The sequence below is a fragment of the Periplaneta americana genome, chromosome 15 (genome assembly GCF_040183065.1).
Source record: "Periplaneta americana isolate PAMFEO1 chromosome 15, P.americana_PAMFEO1_priV1, whole genome shotgun sequence".
In the NCBI taxonomy this organism is placed as follows: domain Eukaryota; kingdom Metazoa; phylum Arthropoda; class Insecta; order Blattodea; family Blattidae; genus Periplaneta; species Periplaneta americana.
In genome coordinates, this window is record NC_091131.1 from 16,375,939 (window position 1) to 16,390,962 (window position 15,024).

General features: G+C 34.8%; 1 long non-coding RNA gene across 2 annotated transcripts in view; it reads left to right on the plus strand.

Annotated features, from left to right (window-relative positions):
• The first annotated feature begins 8,670 nt into the window (after positions 1-8,670).
• Positions 8,671-15,024, plus strand: part of LOC138715617 (uncharacterized) — a 511,884-nt gene continuing 505,530 nt past the window's right edge. Inside the window, exons 1-3 of one of the 2 annotated variants that reach the window (XR_011336512.1) lie at positions 8,671-8,743; positions 12,742-12,865; positions 14,008-14,146. This is a non-coding gene — a long non-coding RNA (uncharacterized lncRNA). The remainder of the gene's footprint in view (positions 8,744-12,741; positions 12,866-14,007; positions 14,147-15,024) is intronic. The other variant, XR_011336513.1, reaches the window with a different exon arrangement.

Here is a 15,024-nt window from a genome sequence, read left to right on the forward strand (position 1 = left end):
TGTTTCATTATTTCAGGTTTACTTCTGATTTCAGTATTTCTTCTGTTAAATTTAGATTATATTCTATATTTAATAGAGTTAAAGGGTTTGGTTTAATTTGTAAGTTTTCTTTTAAATTCGGGATATTGATTTTCTGTTTTAATTCTTGAACAATGGATATGAAACTTTTTTGAGTTTTCAATCTACGGAGAGGACTGTATGAATGCCAATTGTTTCCTGGTAATCTGATAAGTTTTTCATATTGAATCAGTGCTTTTTCTTCTATTGTCATTTTGATACTGTTAATATTAGTGAGGAATCTCATGAGATCTCAAATCTATGAGATTTCATTAATGTAAGTTCAATAATTTACTTGCAGTGAAGTTTTGTAACCCCTCAAATATTTATGAAACACAATGTATGTTTTGCTTCAGAAACCGCCTTAATACAGCAATGGTCACAAGTAAAGAAGGAATAGCTGTTGTTTCAGTTCACTAATGAAATATTGCCTGCAGATATTATAGCCTGTACACAGACTATCTTCTTACTCCAGACTTGGAATATATTCAAGGATTATTGAAAAAAAAAAAAAAAAAAAAAACGTAATAAGTTACATAATGTTAACGAAGATCTGAAGCCACCGTAACCAGTGATTATTTATAGTTCTGTAAAAAACGGTATATATTTAAGGGAAAATGCACGTTTTCCCTTAATCTGGGTCCAAAACCGCTCAAACAGACAAACTCTGTTGTCTATTATGTGAAGCATGATCTCAATGTTTTGCTGTTTTCCTTTTCCACAGGAATTTTCCCGCATACAATTGAATGAAGAATAATAATTTTAATACAAGTTAAATTTTGTATTATTTCTGCAATAGATGTACACAGTTTTCTTTCACAGAAACTTTCTTAAAGACGACAATTTGTTATTCAGAAATATTTCCTTAAAAATGAATAAAATGTAAATATAATTTGTCCAGTGTTTTTGGTGCTAGTGACAATGTAACTGTAGATTTTGTTCTTTTTATGTTGTAAGAAGGCTTACATTTTAGATGTTATGACAGAATTGTGGAGCGTAATTCAGAAATGGTGTAAAATTCTTTAATATTCAGCTTACTACATATATTACAGTAATTCCATTCATATGTTTTTTAAAGCTGATTTCATAAGCGTTTTCAAAGATTATGTTTATATATATATATTTTTTTTTTTTTACTTATGAAGGTTTTAGAACAAGCATCAGAATCTGGTCGATGTAAATGGAATAGGAGTTTCAGATGTGACTTTTTTAATTGCTGGTGAAATATACCCTGTCTCTAAAGTAAGTTTCACTTCATTAATTCTTTTATTCACATACAATATTACCTTAGGGCACATTACGTGATTCTGAGAAATGAGCGCTGTGTGCTTTAAAGAGCGGGTATTGCGAGCGCTGTGACGTATGCATACTGTGCGTCATTCAGTGTCAGTGCAGTGGTGACTCTGCAGTATGATGGCGAACTTTGAAGACGGAGCTTCCGCCCATACACTAAACCGTCCCGCTATTCCCAATGCTTTTAATGTATCATGGGAAGAGGTGTTCTTTTTGGCAGAGGGCAATGGATTAGCAAAGTGTTTAATTTGGCATAAAACACTCCAACTGATTAAGAGGTTCAATATCCAACGACATTATTCTTTACAACATGCTACTGAATATGACAAATATGTTGGTAATGAACGCCATAAAGTAATATAACTTAAAGAAAATGTTTCCCAGGTACTTTATACCAGAATATCTATTTGATATTTACATTGCATTATAGGTTATTATACATTTAGTAATATATAATTTTAAATTATACAAGTATTATGATATATCATAGTATAGTATATTACAGTTCATGATATATCATAATATTTGTATAATTTAAAATTATATATTACTAATTGTACTATAACAACTTATAATGCAATATAATAATTATCGAATAAATACTTTAATATAATGTATCTGAGAAACATTTTCTTTAAGTTGTATTAATTTATAGTCATATCATATCACATCATATCATATCATATATCATATCATATATAATATCATATCATATCATATATAATATCATATCATATATATCATATATCATATCATATATAATATATCATATCATATCATATATAATATCATATCATATCATATATATAATATATATCATATCACATCATATCATATATAATATCATATCATATCGTATATCATATCATCATATCATATCATATCATATCATATCATATCATATCATATCATATCATCGCCTGAATGCAAGAACTAGGTAACTTGATTTTTCATATTTTGTGACATTGCCTATTTACTTATTTATTGCACTAAGGAATATGTCTCGTTTTCTTTTACCTATTTGTTATATTGGAAAATAGATGTCGCTGGTATCGTTCGATCAGTTACCTAGATCCTAGATTACATTTTGTGCGATTTTTGCTATGCTTTATAAGAGGTAACTAAAAAACGCAAATTTCGAGTTACCTAGTTCTTGCATTCACGTAACGATATCATATATCATATCATATATTATATTGTATATTAACAGAATGACAATAATGCACTTAGTGAATCGGCTATGAGAATTAGCTACAAAATTTGCCACGAAATTGCAAAGGAATTGAAAACATTCAACGAAGGTAACTTCATCAAGCGATGTTTAATTATATTGGCAGATGAACTCTGTCCACAGCAAGTAGGGGAAGTGGAAGCCATACGCCTGTCTCGTAGAACCGTGGTGAGGAGATTGCAGTATTTGTGTATGGGTTATGTAAATAAGCCTAACGATTTGTGTGTGTGCATAGAGCGAAGTTTATTTCATTAAATTAATAAGAGTGTTATAAAGTCTGTAATGTACAATGGATTGATGTAATATCCTTATAAACTATTATGTACTGACAGACTGAATGACTAGAACAACCGTGGCTCTTGTTATATTAATGCAGGGAAGGTAGCTGTAATGCGAGTCCGCCACTGCGTGAGCGTTCTGCTCTGGCTTGGAATTGAAGTGCCTTGCGGAGCGAGAGCAGCTCTGGCCGACTAAATGGAGCCGCTCTCATGCCCGGCCCTGACATAGGCAATGTTTGATGGCTCATATGGTATGTACACGTGTATCCAGGTTTTGTTTCATTGGACTGACTTGATGTAAGTGCTGTGTGTGATGCAACAAACATCAGCATGATAATCAACTCCGACCAGACTCTAGATAACATTTCAGGTGTCACCGTGGCTGAGGTTTCTTCAGTCCTCATTCCGAGTTCCTGCAGTTCTCGTGGTAGTGGTGCCACATAGATTCTGTCCTTTATGTAACCCCACAAAAAAAAGTCGCGTGGGGTTAAATCAGGAGATCGTGGAGGCCATTTCATGACAGTGTTGTCGATGGTTTAATGTGAACAAAGGAAAAGGGCTATCTTACACATGGTTCATCGTAGTCTATCCACCAGACTATGCACTGAAATTGGGACTTACTTCAGAGAAATGATGTACAGTGAAACCTCTCCTTATGGACACCCCCCCAAGATACGGACACTCCTCATATTATACAATCAGATGTTTATGTCCCAACTGAAATAATATAGAAATAATGATAAATTCAACTCTCGTTTACGGACACTTTCAGACGCGGACACGGACAACTGTCAGTCCTAAAGCTTGCTTTACCTTCGACTACGGACAGAACTTGGATTTCAAGATCTAACGTGTTACAGAAATGGAAAATTTACTTCTGAGGACTGTACAGAAATTCCTTGACATGAAAGAAGAAAATATCGTTAGTTGGAAGCATGTGCAATTCTTTAACATAAAAGAAGACGAGGGTCTTGCAGGCTACCCTTAGCCCAGCTGGCTCCTTCTTGTTAGCTGGAAGCGGATGGATAAACAAAATTTTATTTAAAGCACGAAGGGATATATTTATTCATTCATAGTGTTCTGCCCAAGGGCAGGTCTTTCACTGCAAACCCAGCATCCTCCAGTCTCCTATTTTCTGCCTTTCTGTTGCCGCATATGAAGGAATATATCATGCATGTTAAATTCCTGTTAGATTGGAAAGCTCCTTCCCAATAAAGGACACCTCCCAGATGCGGACAGATTGTTATGCTCTCTCTCCCTTCCCCTCCCCACCCCTCCCTCCCTCTCTCTATTACAGTAAAGGGAGACCTAAGATATACAGGGTGCGGCATTTAACGTTTCCCATTTTAAGTTGGCGATTCTGTTCACATTGTTGGTAAAACATGTTTGCAAACACAGGGATTCGGTGTAGCAAAGCCTTGGATTTAGTTAGCCACATCCCAATACAGGGATTCGGTGTAGCAAAGCCTTTAGTTAACCATGGAACGTTGGCCGGTGCAACAGCGCATTTTCTGTGTTGAACAGTTTGTTTCAACCAAGTCAATTGTTGCTGTCCAGCGCGAGTTTAGGCGGATTGTTGGTGATAATCAACGTGGAGTTGCACCATCACGAAAAATAATCAGTGTATGGGTGCGTCAGCGAGGACTATAATGGTGCTGCGGTGACTGTGAACTCTGAGCGTTACAACATAATGTTGACAACTTTTTTTCTGCCTGAGTTGAGACGCCGTAACTGGAACATTCAGCGCCTGTGGTTTCAACAGGATGGAGCCACATCCCATACACCACGTGTTTCAATGAACATACTTCGTGCTGCTTTCCCTGGGCGACTTATCTCCAGATTAGGTGACATTCAGCGGCTCTCTGTTTCCCCTGATCTCACTGCACCAGACTTCTTTTTGTGGGGGTATCTTAAGAGTAGAGTCTACGGTCGTATCCTTCATGACATCGAGGACCTTAAAACCGCGATTCGTGAAGAAATTGCTGGTGTTACACCTGAAACATTGCTGCGAGTAATGGCCGGTGTGCAGGGAAGATTGCAACAATGCATTGACGCCAATGGAGGACATCTTAAAGACATTATTTTCAAAACATAAGATGTACTGCAATTCCAAGATTATAATGGTTGTAAACTGATTAATTTCTTGTACTTTACTTGTAAACTAAATAAGTTATGGGGGTTTGAAAATAGGAAACGTTAAATGCCGCACCCTGTACTTATGCTACATTTATTATTATAATAACAATTTTGGTGGTTTGATTAATTTCATTAATGTTGCTTCTTCACAGCGCTATAGTTCAGTCTATTCTCACAACAAAGATACGAACCGATGTTGTTACATAAGGAGTCACGTCATAACTTCCATTTGAATTGCATTAGCGACTGGACTGCCATCTCATGTTCGTTTGCGGCAGACTGATGGCGATCCTGGCGGTTCTCTTCAAAGTGCAACGGATTTTAACATAGAAATGAGCAATCTCTATGTGATCTGGGCTAGTGTTCATCTGGCAACTTGCTTGGTTGTAGGAAATCAGAGTAAAAATCCGAATGACATCCAGGCAACGCGTATTTTCGCCCTGGCTCCTGAAACTTTGCATTTAAGCCCGGTTCAGACGGTGCTGGCTCCCGTGTTGGCTACGGTGATGGTAGTTGTTCTCACGGAGCTCGCTCTTTTCACAGTTTAAGGGTACGTACACGTTGGAGCAACGATAAACGATAAAAGAAACGATCTAGCGACGATTTGGTATTATCAAAGAATCAAGTGTTCATATCGGAGCAACGAGGACGCGGGAAGCGAACATTTTAATTTATCAGTAGAAGATATTCTATGCATTCACTTAATGAAAGAAGATATATAGGAAATATCAGCTGCTAAGTTCAAGGTTAATGTAACTTAAATACGTACAAAATTAAATCCGTTTCTCATCCCAAAGATAGTATAAATTCTTTGTGTTGTGATTGGTTCTTCTGATCACATAACATATCACCAATAAATACACAACTGATCAATTTGCCAATATCTACAATAATTAATTTAATATGCCGAAATAATAAATCGATCAGTATTCGGATATATTGACAACCACCGGTAATTATACAGATCAATATTATCTTAATCAGAGATCATATAAACGACAAGAGCGAAGAAAATGGAACTCATCTTTTTCGTCGCATTTATCGTGTATCTTCGCTTTGATTTGATTACCCCTTTGATTTGATTACCCCCTTTGATTTGATTACCTGGTTGGGTTTTTCCGAGGTTTCCCCCACCGAAAAGGCAAATGCCGGGTAATATTTTGGCGAATCCTCGGACCTCATCTCATCTCACTACATCTCGCCAAAAAAAAAAAAAAAAAAAAAAAAAAAAAAAAAAAAAAAAAAAAAAAAAAAAAAAATGTAAAAAATTGTACAAAATTGTAAAAATTGTAGAAAATTACTAAATTGTAAAACTATAAAAATTTGTAAAAATTGTAATTGTAATATTGTAAAATGTTGACATGTTCCACATCTTAAAGCTTCATTGCTCATGTAAGATCTATGGAATAAAATGAATGAATGAATGAATTATCGTTACTCCAATATGCACACCTCAATGACAATGCATGCTTCAATTCTCTCTGATGTAGCATCGCTGCTTCTTTTATCGTTTATCGTCGCTCCAACGTGTACGTACCCTTAATCAGCTGCTGTTTCATCTGTTGCCAACACTCATGGTCAAAAAGAAACTAAACCGTGAGTGGAAAACAACTAAAGTCCTACATTAACAGTAGTAAATGTCGTAATAATGTAATTAAGGCATAATTGCAAAACAGCTAAAGTCCGATATTTAATTGCTGTTTCTCAGAGACTAAAAAATGTAGAAAAAAACAGGTTTAGTTGGAAAATAACGAACATGGCGACATGGTTTCAGTGGTGTTACTATATCATCTTTGGTTCCAGCCTGCAAACCAACACGAAAAATAGCAAGGAACCTACCCTCGAAATCCAGCAAGCTAGCCACCAAAGCGCATTACTACTAGCAAGTGAGCACGCAAGGTAGCCATCAGCGCAGCCACCTTGGAATCCATCACGGAAACAAGCACCGTCTGAACCGAGCTTTACATGGCAAAGTATGTGTCGAACTCAGGACCTCTTAATTACCATTTTTCGCGTTTGTACACTGAGCTGCTACTAGGCCTACTACTGACTGGCAAGAAGGAGAAGAAGGTACGTATATAATTGAATAGAAAGACAGGAGAGTGTTGTGTAATTTCACTTTGCTTCATTGGATCTTATATCACAAACTTTTATATGATGTTCCACAGGAAAAGGGACCTTATGATAACCTCCTAATTTACTTTTTGTCACATTCTGAAAGAGGATTTAATACTAAATCTATAGTACTTTTCAAACAAAATTCTACCTGAAACCAAGAAAAACTTATTGAACTTTAAACATGTAGTTATAAAATCACTTGTTTTGAATAAATAGAAGTTAAAGCTGATGCACATAAAATCACTCGATTTGAATAAACCAAAGACGTTGAATAAACACAGGTAAATGTTTCCGCACTCGTTCAAAGATGCCAGGTGACAGTGCAAATGGCGTTAGAGGCAGCAACAGTTCTTGGAGGAAGATCATCGACTGGTGTGGCGTTCTCAAGGGTCTTTATATGTCCCCAAGAGAAGTCAAGTGGATTAATGTCCGGAGATCGTGCAGGCCATGAGTCGGGACCGCGATAACCCATTCATTTGTTACCAAATGTTGCTTCTTTAACTGTTCCAATGTTGATTCTGTGATGTCAGAGCTTTGAATGAATGTACACCGGCTTCAAAGATACCTAATCCCTACTAATCAATAGTGATCGCTAAATTGTTCATGTAAGTGTGGCTTATTTAGTTATTACTTCTAAGAATAGATGGCGAAGATGATAGTCAGTGTTACCAATAGTACATAAATATATTCACATTATGGACTTCAAAATTTCATTCCTTTCTGATTGCAAAAAGCACTAAGTTTTGCGAGAAAACGCTGATACTGTAAATTATAAAAAATAATTATTTATACTTAATCTACATCAACATTTTCTTAAATACTTCTTTACCCGTCCCAATAATAGGGTCTTCTATCGAGAACTAACGAAACTATTTCAAAGTTTAACTAGATTATCTTTGGTTCTGACTTATACCACCGTGGTTAGAAAGTTCGCTTACACGATCAGAGAATTGGAGGTCAGGTATCTTTGAACGCCAATACGGTATCCTCTACGTCTGTATGGTATTTATAATTATTTTTTGCTCCAGATTCTGTATGACACCAAGTTAATTTACCAGAAATGTCTGGAAACATTGTGCAATATTTTTTTGCAGTAGTTATGAGATTGAAAAGAACTAGCGTCGTGCATTACTACGAACTTAGGTTCAAGTTTGTCGAGTATGATGAAGTTCGATAATCGCCCATATTCGATCTACAGAACGATGCCTTGTTTTGAGAATATTTTTGCTGTCCTTCACTCCAAAGGGTATACAATGAAAATAATACATGCTCATATTTACATTTCTGGAGAGATAAAAATTTGTAAGTAGCCTATTGAATTAGTTTCAGATGTACGGATTTATTATAATGAAACAAATTGTATAAATTACTCCCGTATGTATATTTAGGCTGTTCTGTACTGACAAAACAAATCGATCTATTTAATGTAAATGAGGTTAAGAACTGAATTAAGTTTATAGACACAGACATTTATATTTGCAGATGTGTCCAGTGAGTGCTGAAATGCAGGAGTGATCTAAACCTTTTATGTGAAGAGGAAGAACCTTTCAAGATGTACAAGATCTACAAGATCTACAAGATGTGTTCAGATCATATTATCAAGAAATATTTAAGAACTCGTCAGTAAGGGGTAAGTTTAAGAATCGAGTACTGTAGATTAGATAACATTTTAAAGTAGTTTATGAATTGTTTTGTAAGGAGTTTTTACTAGGGCATTCGATGAGTAATGGCAACAATGCTGTAAATCTGCGCTCCTATCGGTGACCACTGGAACATTGTAATATGTAATAGAGCAGCCATTGTTTCATAAATCTGCAGTATTGAAAGTCTCGAAGTAACCATATTTTGTAAATACAGTGACTGTTTCTGATTTGTAGTAATACAGCCCTAAAAAATGTTCGGTAGGTGCTTCATAAAAATCCAAGTTGCAAGAGGAAAAAATGCAACTCATTGCTTTAGGACAGTGGTCGTCAGCACTCGCTGAAATGAGTTACGGGTAAGCAGGGGTACGAGACGCTAGCTCGAGAGTGCATTGTTGTGATGACCGCTGCTTTAGGGCATTACAAGAAGTTTGTGGGAGAGAATTCCTACCGTACTAAACTATTGTAAGAAGGGTGGAAGCGAGACATTCAGTACCAACAAGTAGAACTTGGAAGGTATAACACAATGATGATGCCTGTAGCATTGAAACATAAAGACGTTCCAGATAAATTAATCAATGTGTTGATGAAGTATTATTTGCTATAACAAAATTAACTGAAGGGCAGAAACATGTTTCCAAGATCACAAAATAAAATGCAAGAATATGTAATGAAGTTGACTACGTGGAATACCATAGGCGTGACTACATGGAATACTACAGGGACAACGACATGGAATAATATAGCGACAAAAACATAAGGAAGAGACTAGTGAAGTGCTTTGTGTATCAATCAGAAACATGGACATTACGTCGAAATGAAGAGAAGCGACTAGAAGCATTTGAAATGTGGATATGGAGAAGAATGTAGCGTGTGAAGTGGATAGACAATAAGAAATGAAGTTGTGTTGAAAAGAGTGAATGAAGAAAGAATTATGCTGAAACTGATCAGAAAGAGACAAAGAAATTCGTTGGGTCACTGGCTGAGAAGAAGCTGCCTACTAAAGATTGCACTGGAAGGAATGGTGAGCGGGAGAAGAATTCGGGGCAGAAGAAATCAGATGATAGACGATATTAAAATATATGGGTAATATGCGGAAACAGAGGATGACAGAAAATAGAAAATATTGGAGGAAGATGGGTTTGCAGTGAAAGACCTGCCTTTGGACAGAAAACTATGAATCTACGTAACAAGGAATAATATAGTGACAACAACATGGAATAATATAGGGACAACATGGAATAATATAGTGACAACAACATGGAATAAGATAGGGACAACAACATGGAATAATATAGGGACAACAAAATGTAATAATATAGGGGCAACAACATGGAATAATATAGGGACAACAATATGGAATGATATAGGGGCAAAAACATGGAATAGTATAGGGACAACAACATGGAATAATATAGTGACAACAACATGGAATATTATAGGAACAACAACGTGGAATAATATAGGGACAACAACATGGAATAATATAGTGACAACAACATGGAATAATATAGTGACAACAACATGGAATAATATAGTAATAACAACATGAAATAATATAGGGACAACAACGTGGAATAATATAGGGACAACAATATGGAATAATATAGTGACAACATGGAATAATATAGTGACAACATGGAATAATATAGTGGCAACATGGAATAATATAGGGACAACAACATGGAATAATATAGGGACAACAAAATATAATATATGGACAACAACATGGAATAATATATGGACAACAATATGGAATGATATAGGGGCAACAACATGGAATAATATAGGGACAACAACATGGAATAATATAGTGACAACAACATGGAATAATATAGGGACAACAACATGGAATAATATAGCGACAACAACATGGAATAATATAGTGGCAACATGGAATAATATAGGGATAACAACATGGAATAATATAGGGGCAACAACATGGAATAATGTAGGGACAACATGGAATATTATAGGGACAACAACGTGGAATAATATAGGGAGGACAATATGTAATAATATAGGGACAACAGTATGGAATAACATAGGGACAACAACATGGAATAACATAGTGACAACAACATGGAACAATATAGGGACAACAAAATGTAATAATATAGGGACAACAACATGGAATAATATAGGGACAACATGGAATAATATAGGGACAACAGTATGGAATAATATAGGGACAACAATATGGAATAATATAGGGACAACAGTATGGAATAATATAGGGACAACAATATGGAATAATAGTGACAACATGGAATAATATAGTAACAACAACATGTAATAATATAGGGACAACAACGTGGAATAATATAGGGACAACAACATGGAATAATATAGTGACAACAACATGGAATAATATAGTAACAACATAGAATAATATAGTGACAACAACATGGAATAATATAGTGACAACAACATGGAATAATATAGTGACAACAACATGGAATAATATAGTGACAACAAGATGGAATATTATAGGAACAACAACGTGGAATAATATAGGGACAACAACATGGAATAATATAGGGACAACATGGAATAATATAGTGACAACATGGAATATTATAGGAACAACAACGTGGAATAATATAGTGACAACAACATGGAATAATATAGTGACAACAACATGGAATATTATAGGAACAACAACGTGGAATAATATAGGGACAAGAACATGGAATAATATAGTGACAACAACATGGAATAATATAGTGACAACAACATGGAATATTATAGGAACAACAACGTGGAATAATATAGTGAGAACAACATGGAATAATATAGTGACAACAACATGGAATAATATAGGGACAACAACATGGAATAATATAGCGACAACAACATGGAATAATATAGTGACAACATGGAATAATATAGGGATAACAACATGGAATAATATAGGGGCAACAACATGGAATAATATAGGGACAACATGGAATATATTATAGGGACAACAACGTGGAATAATATAGGGAGGACAATATGTAATAATATAGGGACAACAGTATGGAATAACATAGGGACAACAACATGGAATAATATAGTGACAACAACATGGAACAATATAGGGACAACAAAATGTAATAATATAGGGACAACAACATGGAATAATATAGGGACAACATGGAATAATATAGGGACAACAGTATGGAATAATATAGGGACAACAATATGGAATAATATAGGGACAACAGTATGGAATAATATAGGGACAACAATATGGAATAATAGTGACAACATGGAATAATATAGTAACAACAACATGGAATAATATAGGGACAACAACGTGGAATAATATAGGGACAGCAACATGGAATAATATAGTGACAACAACATGGAATAATATAGTGACAACAACATAGAATAATATAGTGACAACAACATGGAATAATATAGGGACAACAACGTGGAATAATATAGGGAGAACAATATGGAATAATATAGGGACAACAGTATGGAATAATATAGGGACAACAATATGGAATAATAGTGACAACATGGAATAATATAGTGACAGCATTGAATAATATAGGGACAACAACATGCAATAATATAGGGACAACTGCATGGAATAATATAGGAACAAAACATGGAATAATGTAATAATATAGGGGCAACAACATGCAGTAATATGGGAACAACATAAAGTAATACAGGCGTGACTACATGGATATGGATGACTACATGGAATATCTTAGGCGCTACTACATGGGATACTACAGGTGGGATTGCACAATGTGGGTGTGATTACATGGAATAATAGAGAATCTACTACATGACATTATATAGCGGCGGTTGCATAATGTAGGAGTGACCACATGGAATGTGTAGGCGCAACTACATGGAATTCTAAGGAAGTGACTAGACCTCATTAGGGGGGGTATAACAGCTAAGCGCATGTATAATTTAATATTTTAAATACAGTGTCCCCAAAATTCTTCTGAATATCAATAATTATTGTTTTTTGTTCCAGATTATCTATGACATCAGATTAATTCACCAGACATCCATGGAAAGGTTGTGCAATATTTGATTACAGCAATTATGAGATTGAAAAGAGCTAGCGTAATGCATTACGAGCGCTATGTTAGGTCTAAGTTTGTGCTGTATTGTATTGTATTGTATTGCATTTATTAACATTCCATGGTATTCATACATTGCTTTACAGCTAGAATATGGAACAAGTCAAAAAACTTAATAATATTAAAAAGTCTTAATTTATAGTCACAGTCTAGATGAAAAATATATATATATATATATATATATATATATATATATATATATATACACAGACGAGATTTACAATATAGTCTACTAGTACAACACTTAGTTTTAGTATCAATTTCATGAAGTGTTACTGAATGTCATGAATTCACCTACAGAATAGAAGGCGTGAGAAATTAGGTACTTCTTTAATTTGGCCCTAAATAATCTTGTGTTTTGAGTTTCATTTTTTATATCGATAGGGAAGCTATTAAGAATTTTTACTGCCATATAACGCACTCCTTTTTGATAGCACGATAGACTTGCCGATGGAGTATGAAAGTAATTTTTTTGACGTGTATTTATGCTATGAACTGTTGAATTAGTTACAAAGTTTTCACGATTACATACGAGGAAGACTATTAATGAAAAGATATACTGACAAGCCATGGGCATTATTTGTAGTTTTTTGAAAATAGTCCTACAAGATTCCCTAGATTTGGCACCTACTATTATTCTAATTACTCTTTTTGGTAATAGAAATATACTGTTACTATCTGTGGAATTTCCCCAGAATGGTGAAGATCGATAATCACCATTGTTCGATCTACAGAACGTGGTCTGTCTGTTCGGTTTTGTTTAGAAAATACTTGCTGTTATTCTCAAGCCCTCATGTTTTAACCTCTTAAGGATTTTAGCACAGATCTTGCCATTAGTTTTTCGTGTGGAATAAGACGAATTTTGTAATATCTTGGTTGTTTCTCTCATGTTCGAGCATTGCAGGACAATGAAAATAATATATGGTCATATTTCCATTTCTGGAGAGAGATATATATGTAGGTTAAGTAGCCTATTTAATTTGTTTCAGAGTAACGGATTTCTTATAATGAAACAAATGTATAAATTACTTATTTTGTGCATGCTTTATGTATATTTAGGCTGTTCTGTTCTGACAAAACAGATCGACGTATTCAATGTAAACGAGATTAAGAGCCGAATTAAGTTTATAGACACAGACATTTTTTTTATATTGCAGATGTGTTCAGTGGGTGCTGAAATGCAGGCGTTATCTACACCTTTTATGTAAAGAGCAAGGACCTTTCAAGATGTACAAGACCTATAAGATGTCTTCAGATCACATTATCAAGAAAGATTCCAAAACTCTTCAGTCAGGGGTAAGTTCAAGAATCAAGGACTGTAGGTTATGTAACTTTTCTAAATATTTTTCAAAGAGAGTTATTGTAGTAAAGCTTGATTACTTTTCGCAATTTAAACTCAAACCTGATACAGTTCCAACTCTGAGGTACACGTCACAGTCGATACCAACAAGTAGAACCAATCCATGTACAAGGAAGAGAGAACACATTCATGATGATTGTAGCATTAAGATATTACACGACGTATCAGATAAATTCATCAATGTGTTGGTAAAGTAATATTTGTTGCAACAAAATGAACTGAAAGGACAGAAAAAAAAAATCTTGAATAGTTAATGAAATTAACTACGTAGAATACTATACCTGCAATTACTTGGAACTCTATAGCGGCGATTTCATAAATTTGGGAATATTTACAGGACTTATTGTAGGCTATACTGCATCATTCAATAATAAGGGCGTGACAATATGGAATACACAGGCACGATCTAAATATGTAAGAATTTTTACATGACTCATTGCAGACAGTATTGCATCTAATATTACAGGTGTGACAGTATGGAATACCATAGGAACGATCTAAATATGTAGGAATTTTTACATGACACACTGTAGACAGTATTGTATCTAATATTACAGGCGTGACAATATGGAATACCACAGACACGATCTAAATATGTGGGAATATTTACATGTCATATTGTAGGCTGGAGTGCATCAATTAATGATATAGGCGTGACAATATGGAATACCACAAGCACAATCTAAATATGCGGGCATATTTACATGTCATATTGTAGACTGGACTGCATCAAATAATGATATAGGCGTGACAATATGGAATACCACAGGCACAATCAGAATATGTGGGAATATTTACATGTCATATTGTAGGC